The sequence below is a fragment of the Pelophylax lessonae genome, assembly GCF_965119305.1.
Source record: "Pelophylax lessonae genome assembly, chromosome: 13".
Classification (NCBI taxonomy): domain Eukaryota; kingdom Metazoa; phylum Chordata; class Amphibia; order Anura; family Ranidae; genus Pelophylax; species Pelophylax lessonae.
The window spans coordinates 131752332-131762189 of record NC_138780.1 but is presented as its reverse complement, the minus strand read 5'-3'; the positions used below and the strand labels follow the sequence as shown (position 1 = coordinate 131762189).

At 51.0% G+C, this 9858-nt stretch overlaps 1 protein-coding gene across 3 annotated transcripts in view; it reads left to right on the top strand.

Moving 5' to 3' along the window:
• Positions 1–316: 316 nt before the first annotated feature.
• The window catches only part of NUMB (NUMB endocytic adaptor protein), a 211229-nt gene continuing 201687 nt past the window's right edge, over positions 317–9858 (top strand). For all 3 annotated transcript variants that reach the window (XM_082275025.1, XM_082275026.1, XM_082275024.1), the window contains exon 1: positions 317–446. The gene's annotated coding sequence lies outside the window, so the exon portion shown is untranslated. The remainder of the gene's footprint in view (positions 447–9858) is intronic.

Sequence of the window (9858 nt, the reverse complement as noted above, 5' to 3'; positions counted from 1 at the left end):
CGCCCTCATGCGGGTGTATCATAAACCACGGCGCAACCAAACCCAGCCCAGCACAGCGGAAATGCCCTCCCTCATCTAACTTTTGATAGCTTGTAGCTACCACCAATCGCCGCACGCTAAGCGGGTTCTGCGAGCCAATCGTAGCGCGATAGAACAAGTCTGACCAATGATAGCACTCGGTAGGCGGGAGTCAGCGCGCATAGGTATGGTTACACGGGGAGGCGCTAGGTAGAGAAGAGGCGTGCAGTAGGCGGGACGCGTTGCAATACGAACAGGGCGGACAGCCAATTGAAAGCGGTTGCTGCGTTTGGGCGGGTCTCTCGTTGGGTGGTGACTCGGCGGTTGTAAGCAGTGCTAGCTGTCGGGTTAGGTTGCGCCCAGGCAGGTAAGGGAGACCTGGGAAGTGGAGCTGGGGTTAGGAGGAAGAAGCCGCCGCCGCCCCTCAGGTAAGTGCCAGCTCTTCGCACGGCCCTTTGTGCTGTCAGTGTGCGCGGTGTGTAGTTTGTTAGTGACGGTTCCTCTGGAGAGGAGGATGTGACTGGAGGGGGCTCTCTGGGGGCAACAGCGCACTTCTCCAGTACGATTACCAACGGGGGGTGTTGGGCGAGTTACGTGACCCGGGTCCTCCCTCCGATCTGGGTGTATCAGTGGTATGAGCAGCACAGGAGGAGCTCACTGCCCTTTCCCCAGAGGCTGGGTGTGCGGAGTATTGGCAGGCATGTCATCTGTGGGAGGGCAGGAGTTCATCTACTGGCGCTGTGCTGGGTATTTCCATGTGGTGGCGCTATGCTGGGTAATAATGGGCTTCGTGCATGGTGCCGGGCAGTGATGGGCTCCTTGCCCGGGTTCCGGGCAGTGATGGGCTCATGGGGGACGGTACCGGGCAGTGATGGGACTCGGGGGGACGGTTCCGGGCAGTGATGGGCTCGGGGGGACGGTTCCGGGCAGTGATGGGCTCGGGGGGACGGTTCCGGGCAGTGATGGGCTCGGGGGGGAGGGTGCCGGGCAGTGATGGGCTCCGGGGGGGACGGTGCCGGGCAGTGATGGGCTCGTGGGGGACGGTGCCGGGCAGTGATGGGCTCGTGGGGGACGGTACCGGGCAGTGATGGGCTCGTGGGGGACGGTATCGGGCAGTGATGGGCTCGTGGGGGACGGTACCGGGCAGTGATGGGCTCGTGGGGGACGGTACCGGGCAGTGATGGGCTCGTGGGGGACGGTACCGGGCAGTGATGGGCTCGTGGGGGACGGTACCGGGCAGTGATGGGCTCGTGGGGGACGGTGCCGGGGACGGTGATGGGCTCGTAGGGGACGGTGCCGGGCAGTGATGGGCTCGTGGGGGACGGTGCCGGGGACGGTGCCGGGCAGTGATGGGCTCGTGGGGGACGGTGCCGGGCAGTGATGGGCTCGTGGGGGACGGTGCCGGGCAGTGATGGGCTCGTGGGGGACGGTATCGGGCAGTGATGGGCTCGTGGGGGACGGTATCGGGCAGTGATGGGCTCGTGGGGGACGGTACCGGGCAGTGATGGGCTCGTGGGGGACGGTACCGGGCAGTGATGGGCTCGTGGGGGACGGTGCCGGGGACGGTGATGGGCTCGTAGGGGACGGTGCCGGGCAGTGATGGGCTCGTGGGGGACGGTGCCGGGGACGGTGCCGGGCAGTGATGGGCTCGTGGGGGACGGTGCCGGGCAGTGATGGGCTCGTGGGGGACGGTGCCGGGCAGTGATGGGCTCGTGGGGGACGGTATCGGGCAGTGATGGGCTCGTGGGGGACGGTATCGGGCAGTGATGGGCTCGTGGGGGACGGTACCGGGCAGTGATGGGCTCGTGGGGGACGGTACCGGGCAGTGATGGGCTCGTGGGGGACGGTGCCGGGCAGTGATGGGCTCGTGGGGGACGGTGCCGGGGACGGTGATGGGCTCGTAGGGGACGGTGCCGGGCAGTGATGGGCTCGTGGGGGACGGTGCCGGGGACGGTGCCGGGCAGTGATGGGCTCGTAGGGGACGGTGCCGGGCAGTGATGGGCTCGTAGGGGACGGTGCCGGGCAGTGATGGGCTCTGGGGGACGGTGCCGGACTGTGAGGGAGGTGGTGCCGGACAGTGATGGGCTCGGGGGGACGGTGACGGGCAGTGATGGGCTCCGGGGGGGGGGGGCGGTGCTGGACGGTGATGGTCTCTGGGGGGACAGTGATGGGCTCTGGGAGGACAGTCATGGGCTCTGGGGGACAGTGATGGGCTGCGGGGGATGGTGCCAGACAGTGATGGGCTCCGAGGGACGGTGCCGGACTGTGAGGGGGGCGGTGCTAGACAGTGATGGGCTTGGGGGGGGGGGGCGGTGCCAGACAGTGATGGGCTCGGGGGGACGGTGCCAGACTGTGAGGGGGGCAGTGATGGGCTCTGGGGGGACGGTGATGGGCTCTGGGGGACAGTGCCAGACAGTGATGGGCTCCGAGGGACGGTGCCGGACTGTGAGGGAGGCGGTGCCAGACAGTGATGGGCTCGGGGGGGCGGTGCTGGGGGAGGGGGGGGCGGTGCTGGGTGTCCCGGACAGTGATGGGCTGGGGGGGGGGGGCGATGCCGGACAGTGATAGGCTGCGGGGGGCGGTGCCAGACAGTGATGGGCTCCGGGGGACGGTGCCGGACTGTGAGGGAGGCGGTGCCAGACAGTGATGGGCTCGGGGGGGCGGTGCTGGACAGTGATGGGCTCGGGGGGGCAGTGCCAGACAGTGATGGGCTCTGGGGGACGGTGTGACTAACGCTTTTGGCATAATTTTGTGCCTTATCTTCATATCCTATCTTTCCATTGGTTAAAACAAATGTAGAACTGTACATAAAGAAAACACTTGAAGCTCGGATGTGAACTTGGACCTAAATCAGATTCAGGTTTTTTTTTTTTTTTTTGCCATCTGTGTCCCATTGGAGAAACTTTGTCACTTTTGGTTCCCAAGCCAAAACAGGAAGTGAGAGGAAATCCCTTGGCAGATACAGTTCGCAATAAAAACCTGACGGGTGTTCTAATCCATCTCCACTCTATCCAAAACGTAAAAAAATAAATTAATGAAGGTTTGCCTTTGGCTATGTGAATTGAGCCTTTTGTCCCTTGTATACGGCTCTAGCTCAGCGTGCTGTGATTGAAGGTGGGCACAGGTCACTGTCACCTTGGTGCTTGTGGTAAAGCTGCTTCTCTCTTCCTGGAGTAATGATTTGTTAAGTGTTGTGTAATCTATGGGCAGCGGAGTTTTCCTGGTATTGCTACATTTGTATACGTTGGGGAATGCTGGTTTTGTGAACCCCAAGCACAGTGCCACTTGTAGTGTTGTGTTCACCACATTGAATTCCACATTTATCTGTACAGAAAGCTCTGTGCTGGCTCATATGCTACATAAAGCCTGAGTGGAAAATGTTTTGTCCTAATAAATGCACTGAATCTAGTATTTCCTAACCGATTAACCTCTGGAGGATTTACCCCCCCCTCCTTAATTTCCTGATACACATTGCATTACTTTAACTGACATTTGTGCGATCGAGTCACAAATAGAGCTTTCTTTTGGTGGTATTTGATCACCTCCTGCGGCTTTTGTTTTGTGCGCTATAAACAAAAAAGAACGACAATTTTGGGAAAAAAAAAAATTCAATAAAAACAAAATGGGAAAAAGTCAAATCTCTTCAAGTTAGGGCAATATAAATTGTGCTACTTATTTTTTTGTAAAAAATCTCAATAAGCATATATTGATTGGTTTGTGCAAAAGTTATAGCATCTACAAACTATGGTATATTTTTTTTACTAGTAATGGCAGCAATTAGCAACTTATAGCGGAGCTGTGACATTGCAGCGGACAGTTGGCCACTGACACTTTTTGGTTACCAGTGGCATTATAGTAATTTGTGCTAAAAATATGCACTGTCAATGTGCTAATGACACTGGCTGGGAAGGGGTTAACATCAGGCGAGATCAAAGGGTTAACAGTGTGCCTGACCAGTGTGTTTAGTGTAATGTGGAAGGTGCTTTTACAAGGGGAAGGCATTGATCGATGTTCCTGCTTTGCAGAGACACAGGATCCATGCCTTCCCTCCTGTAAGAATGATGATATACCTGGAAGTGTCAGATTGCGTACTAGGTGTGTAAGTTATACGGTCACATCGCAGCAAACGTAATTTTCAAATTCGGTAATCCGAAACCGTAAAGTCTACTCGTTATGGTTTCATCTTTGCATAAGGCCTCATTTACACCTAAACATTTCGGGAATGTGGGGAGAAATGTTTCTTTCCTAGTTTTCCACAACGCACTTGCAGTGCCATTATTCCTTATTGGTATCCCAAATGCAGGTAGCAGTCTGCACAAAAGCATGGAATGCATGAGCTACTTAAAAGCGGTTGTTGTGTGTAGGGAAGCCTATTCAAGTGAATGGGCTGCCCTATGCTGTTGCACAACAAAACGTTCCATAAAAGGCAGAAAAAAATGCTGTGGAGTAGTAAAATCTTGCTGTGTTGTGTGTGGGTGCACTCCTCTGGTGCCTAACCTGCAGTGCTGTAATCTTTGTGTGGCTGTTTGAACCCCAGCATTCAGTAGTGGAGCATTGACTTGTAAAGGTGCTGTGGTCTCTAGCAGTTGTTTTGTAACGTTTCTCCAGTCTGAGTCCTGTAGCTTGTTTCCTGTCCCAAACCACAGTTGTAGCATGTCCCCAAAAAATAGGCAGTTAAGTTGCAGATTTACAACCCCGTTTAAGTGGAAAAGCCTGCTGGCTGTGGTTGTAAACATGCCGTGGCAACAATTTATTTTACAGCAAAGCGTTTGGTGGGCATATGGCGGCCAACCACAACCCATTCAAGTAAATTGGGCTGCAATGCAACTGCATGAAATTGCAGCATGGTGGTGTGGGCTTTTCAGGGTTAAAACAGGCAGTGAGGAGGTGACCTATTGCTTCCTTGCTGTCCATCAAATAACAGCAGTGTAACCTTAGCCTAACTGTTTCCTCTAGTAAAGTCTATCACTTCTGACAGTCATCTGTAGCATCATATAATGAATATTTCATGTGGCCCCTTGGTGACATCAGGAGTCAGAGTTTAAAGTGACACTAAACTCTCTGGACTCTCTGGTTTAAATGGGAAAACTCTACTCAAGTATGTATACTTGCCTCTATTAGTACCTTCTATTTCTCTCCGCCTCCTCCAAATTAATTTTTTTTGTTTTTCCTCCTTTGATCTAACTTCCTGTTAGAGGGTTACTATGTTTGTTCTCCAGGGTCCCATTGTATGTAAGAATGTAGCCAGTGCTTACTTCCAAGATGTATTAGGGAGTAAGACCTCCTGTAACTTGTAAACTGACAAAGGGGCCAGTTTACTGTTCTTCAGACTTTAGCCACTGACGTCACTTCCTGTTCTTCGTGGAATGCATGCTAGATGGCATTCCTGGAAGAGCCTCAATATAGGACACAAGCCGAAATCGTACCTACTTTTCAGTAATATTTTATTTGCGCAATAAACTTTTTTAAAAACTGGTTTCCCTGTGGTACCTGTTCGCAATTTGTAGAAGAGCAGACCTTGGGGTCAGTGGAGCCCTCTGAAAGTCACCAGACGCAAGCACCTCGGGGCTTATCTAGAGGAAGCCAAAGCCCAGGGCACCTGGGGCAAGGAAGAAGCCCAGGCCTCTTCCAATTTCAGAGAACTCGGAGCAGTGGGTGAAGCTCTAAGAGCCTTCGAGAGTTCAATTTCAAGCATGGAGATTCAGGTCTGCTCCGACAATGCTACAACAGTAGCCTACCTGAATCACCAAGGAGGTACCAAGTCCAGACCCCTTTTGGAACTAGCTAAGGAAATCCTAGGCTGGGCCGAAGGAAGGGTGATCTCCCTGTCGGCCATTCACATAAAAGGGGGAAGCAGATATCCTCAGCCACCATGCAATAAGATGGGGAGTGGGAGCTGAATCCAAAGATATTAGTCTGGAATTTTAGCTGCCCAGAAATAGACCTATTTGCCAGCTTACAAAACAGGAAGGTAAGGAGATTCTTCTCCCTTTTTAACGGGAAAGAGGGATGGTGGGCCCGGATGCTCTGGCCCAGATATGGCAGTTCACGTTAGCCTATGCCCCTCCCCTCCCCCAAAACATGAATCCCTTGAGCTTTACAGAATCTATCGTTCCCCGGGCCTCTGCCTCCTCCTAATTGCGCCATGGTGGCTGAGGGTGTGGTTTGGGACCCTGAGGGCAGGGTCCAGTTTGCACTCCAGGCTGGAGTTCCTCCAGTTGACAGCCTGGTTAGTGAGTGCCAGATCCTTAGACTAATGCCTCGTACACACGTGCAGATTGTCGGCCGACGACAGATCGGCCGATTTTCGGCTTGTTAGTATGATGCTTCCGACAGCGCACTTTCGGCCGAAAAAGAATCTGTCGTGCAAGCTTTAAAATTTTTGTATGCCGACACCAGAGCGGCCGATTGTTCGCCAGTCAATACAGAATTCGGCCGACAGACAGCAGATTTGCAAGACTGGGCATGCTCAGAAAAGAAAAAACACAGGGAAAGTTAACCATCACATGACATCACTTCTGCAGTCGGCTGTAGTCGGCGGACAAAATTCTTGTGCAGTCTTTTGCACTTTTCAACAGACACGACAGCCCGGCGACAAAAGACGGCCGATCGTTCGGCCGACAATCTGCACGTGTGTACGAGGCATAAAGGGCTGCTCAGACAGAGTGATGGAAACACTCCTGAGCAGGAGGAAGATATACCTAAAACGTTTGGAAAACATTTTGCACTTGGCGCAGGCAGAAGCAGATTTCTTCTGCCTCTGTCCCCGTAATCTTAGATTTCCTACAAGATGGGGTAGAAAAGGGTGTGGCGGTCAACACACTTCGGGGACAAATAGCAGCTCTATTTTCCTAGACGCGAGACTTGCAAAAGAACCTTTAGTTAAAAGATTTTTTGACGGCCAGGGATAGAGCTACCCTACTACTACCCACTAGAGACAGGTTCCCTCCTTGGGACCTGACTAGGGTTCTAGAGGTGTTCTCTAGAAACCCTTTTGAACCTAATAGAAGAGGTTCCCTTTAAGTTTTTGACCCTAAAACTAACCTTCCTTTTAGCTGTCACAACAGCTAGAAGGGTAGGGGACTTACAAGGTCTTTCAATTAAATAACCATTTATGTTGACAGAAAACTTGATCTTTCCATATAGGATTACCCTCAGGCTCGATCCTCTATATCTGCCCAGAGTAGCATCTTCCTTTCACAGGACGCAAGAGATAACTTTCCCATTTTTTTGTGATAACCCTAATTAAATGTAATTGTTTAGATGTGAGGAGATGCTGCCTCACTTATTTACAGAGGACCAGGGAGTTTAGGAGATCTAATCACCTTTTGATCCTCTACTCTGGACCAAGGAAGGGACTGCAAGCATCTAAACCTTCAGTCTCTAGGTGGACCAGACAAGCCATTACCATGTTATGAGTTTTAAGGTTTTCCTGCACCAGCAAAACTGAAAGCACACTCAACCAGAGCACTGGCAACCCCTTGGGCCCGAGAAAGCAAGAGCTTCCTGGGAACAGATTCGCAGTGCAGCAACCTGGTCTAGCCAAGACACCTTCCTCAAGCGCTACTGAGTGGGGGTGCTGTCTCAGCAAGACCTAGCCTTTGGCCAAAAGGTACTACAGGCGGTGGTCCCACCCTAAGGTAGGCCTGTGGTTACTTTTATTCTCCTCTCATGTGTTGTCCTGGATGGTGAGAGGAGAAAACTGACTGTTAGACTTACCGGTACCGGTGTTTCTACGAACCTTCCAGGGCGGCAGGCCTACTTCCCACCCAGTTAAAAGGGTGAGGAAAGAATGTAAACAATAGGTGGTAAGTACCTAAGTGATTGTATATCCCTTGTGAATTGGTTGGAGAATTACTTTTTTACAACTAAGAGACCAGGGGAAGGGGGGAGCCTTTACAGCTATGAACTGATTGAGTTTCCTGTAGGGTGGAGCCTCTCATCTCTCGTGTTGCCGTCCTGGAAGGTTCGTAGAAACACTGTTACCGGTAAGTCTAATGGTCGTTTTTATTGCACATGAACAGTTCTTTAATAATTTTATATGATTGTTATTGTTAATATACAGCTGCAAGTAAAAGTATGTGAACCCTTTGGAATGATATGGATTTCTGCACAAATTGGTCATAAAATGTGATCTGATCATCATCTAACTCACAATAGACAATCACAGTCTGCTTAAACTAATAACACACAAAGAATGAAATGTTGCCATGTTTTTATTGAACACACTGTGTAAACATTCACAGTGCAGGTGGAAAACGTATGTGAACCCCTAGACTAATGACATCTCCAAGAGCTAATTGGAGTGAGATGTCAGCTAACTGGAATTCAATCAATGAGATGAGATTGGAGGTGTTGGTTACAGCTACCCTGCCCTATAAAAAACACGATCAGTTCTGGGTTTGCTTTTCACAAGAAGCATTGCCTGATGTGAATGATGCCTCGCACAAAAGAGCTCTCAGAAGACCTACGATTAAGAATTGTTGACTTGCATAAAGCTGGTTATAAAAGTATCTCGAAAAGCCTTGCTGTTCATCAGTCCACGGTAAGACAAATTGCCTATAAATGGAGAAAGTTCAGCACTGCTGCTACTCTCCCTAGGAGTGGCCGTCATGTAAAGATGACTGCAAGAGCACAGCACAGACTGCTCAATGAGGTGAAGAAGAATCCTAGAGTATCAGCTAAAGACTTACAAAAGTCACTGGCAAATGCTAACATCCATGTTAGCGAATCTACAATACGTAAAACACTAAACAAGAATGGATTTCATGGGAGGATACCACAGAGGAAGCCACTGCTGTCCAAACAAAACATTGCTGCACGTTTACAGTTTGCACAAGAGCACCTGGATGTTCCACAGCAGTACTGGAAAAATATTCTGTGGACAGATGAAACCAAAGTTGAGTTGTTTGGAAGAAACGCACAACGAACACTATGTGTGGCGAAAAAGAGGCACACCAACATCAAAACCTCATCCCAACTGTGAAGTATGGTGGTGGGGGCCTCATGGTTTGGGGCTGCTTTGCTGCATCAGGATAAAAGTACATGAGGAAGGGAGCACATGAACCACACCGGGATGCAATGGATAAGGAAGTCAGGTGAACATCCAGTATAGAAAGGGTTAACAGTTAATTGGTATTGATGACCGAAAAACAAAGTACATAAAATGCTTACATCGCCCTGGGCTAGAGTGGACAAGGGCACCTGGCAGCAAGCAACACGAGTGCGAGGAGGTCAGTCTCCCAGGACTACTGAGCAGTGTGTGCACTAAGCTGGAAACCAGCCTGCGCGAGGATGAAAGGACTCTGCTGTAGTTCCGTAGCGGTGACATCAGCCAGACAGGCGCCACTTGCGGGGAAGTACCAGGAACCAGGGTGGACCACAAGCTATATGGTTGCCATGACTACGTTTAGCGCTATGCGCTTTAGCAAGTCATTTGCTGCATCAGGGCCTGGACGGATTGCTATCACCGAAGGAAAAATGAATTCCCAAGTTTATCAAGACATTTTGCAGGAGAACTTGAGGCCATCTGTCTACCAGCTGAAGCTCAACAGAAGATGGGTGTTGCAACAGGACAATGACACAAAGCATAGAAGTAAATCAACAGAATGTCTTAAACAGAAGAAAATACGCCTTCTGAAGTGGCCCAGTCAGAGTCCTGACCTCAACCCGATTGAGATGCTGTGGCATGACCTCAAGAAAGCGATTCACACCAGACATCCCAAGAATATTGCTGAACTGAAACAGTTCTGTAAAGAGGAATGGTCAAGAATTACTCCTGACCGTTGTGCACGTCTGATCGGAAACTACAAGAAACGTTTGGTTGAAGTTATTGCTGCC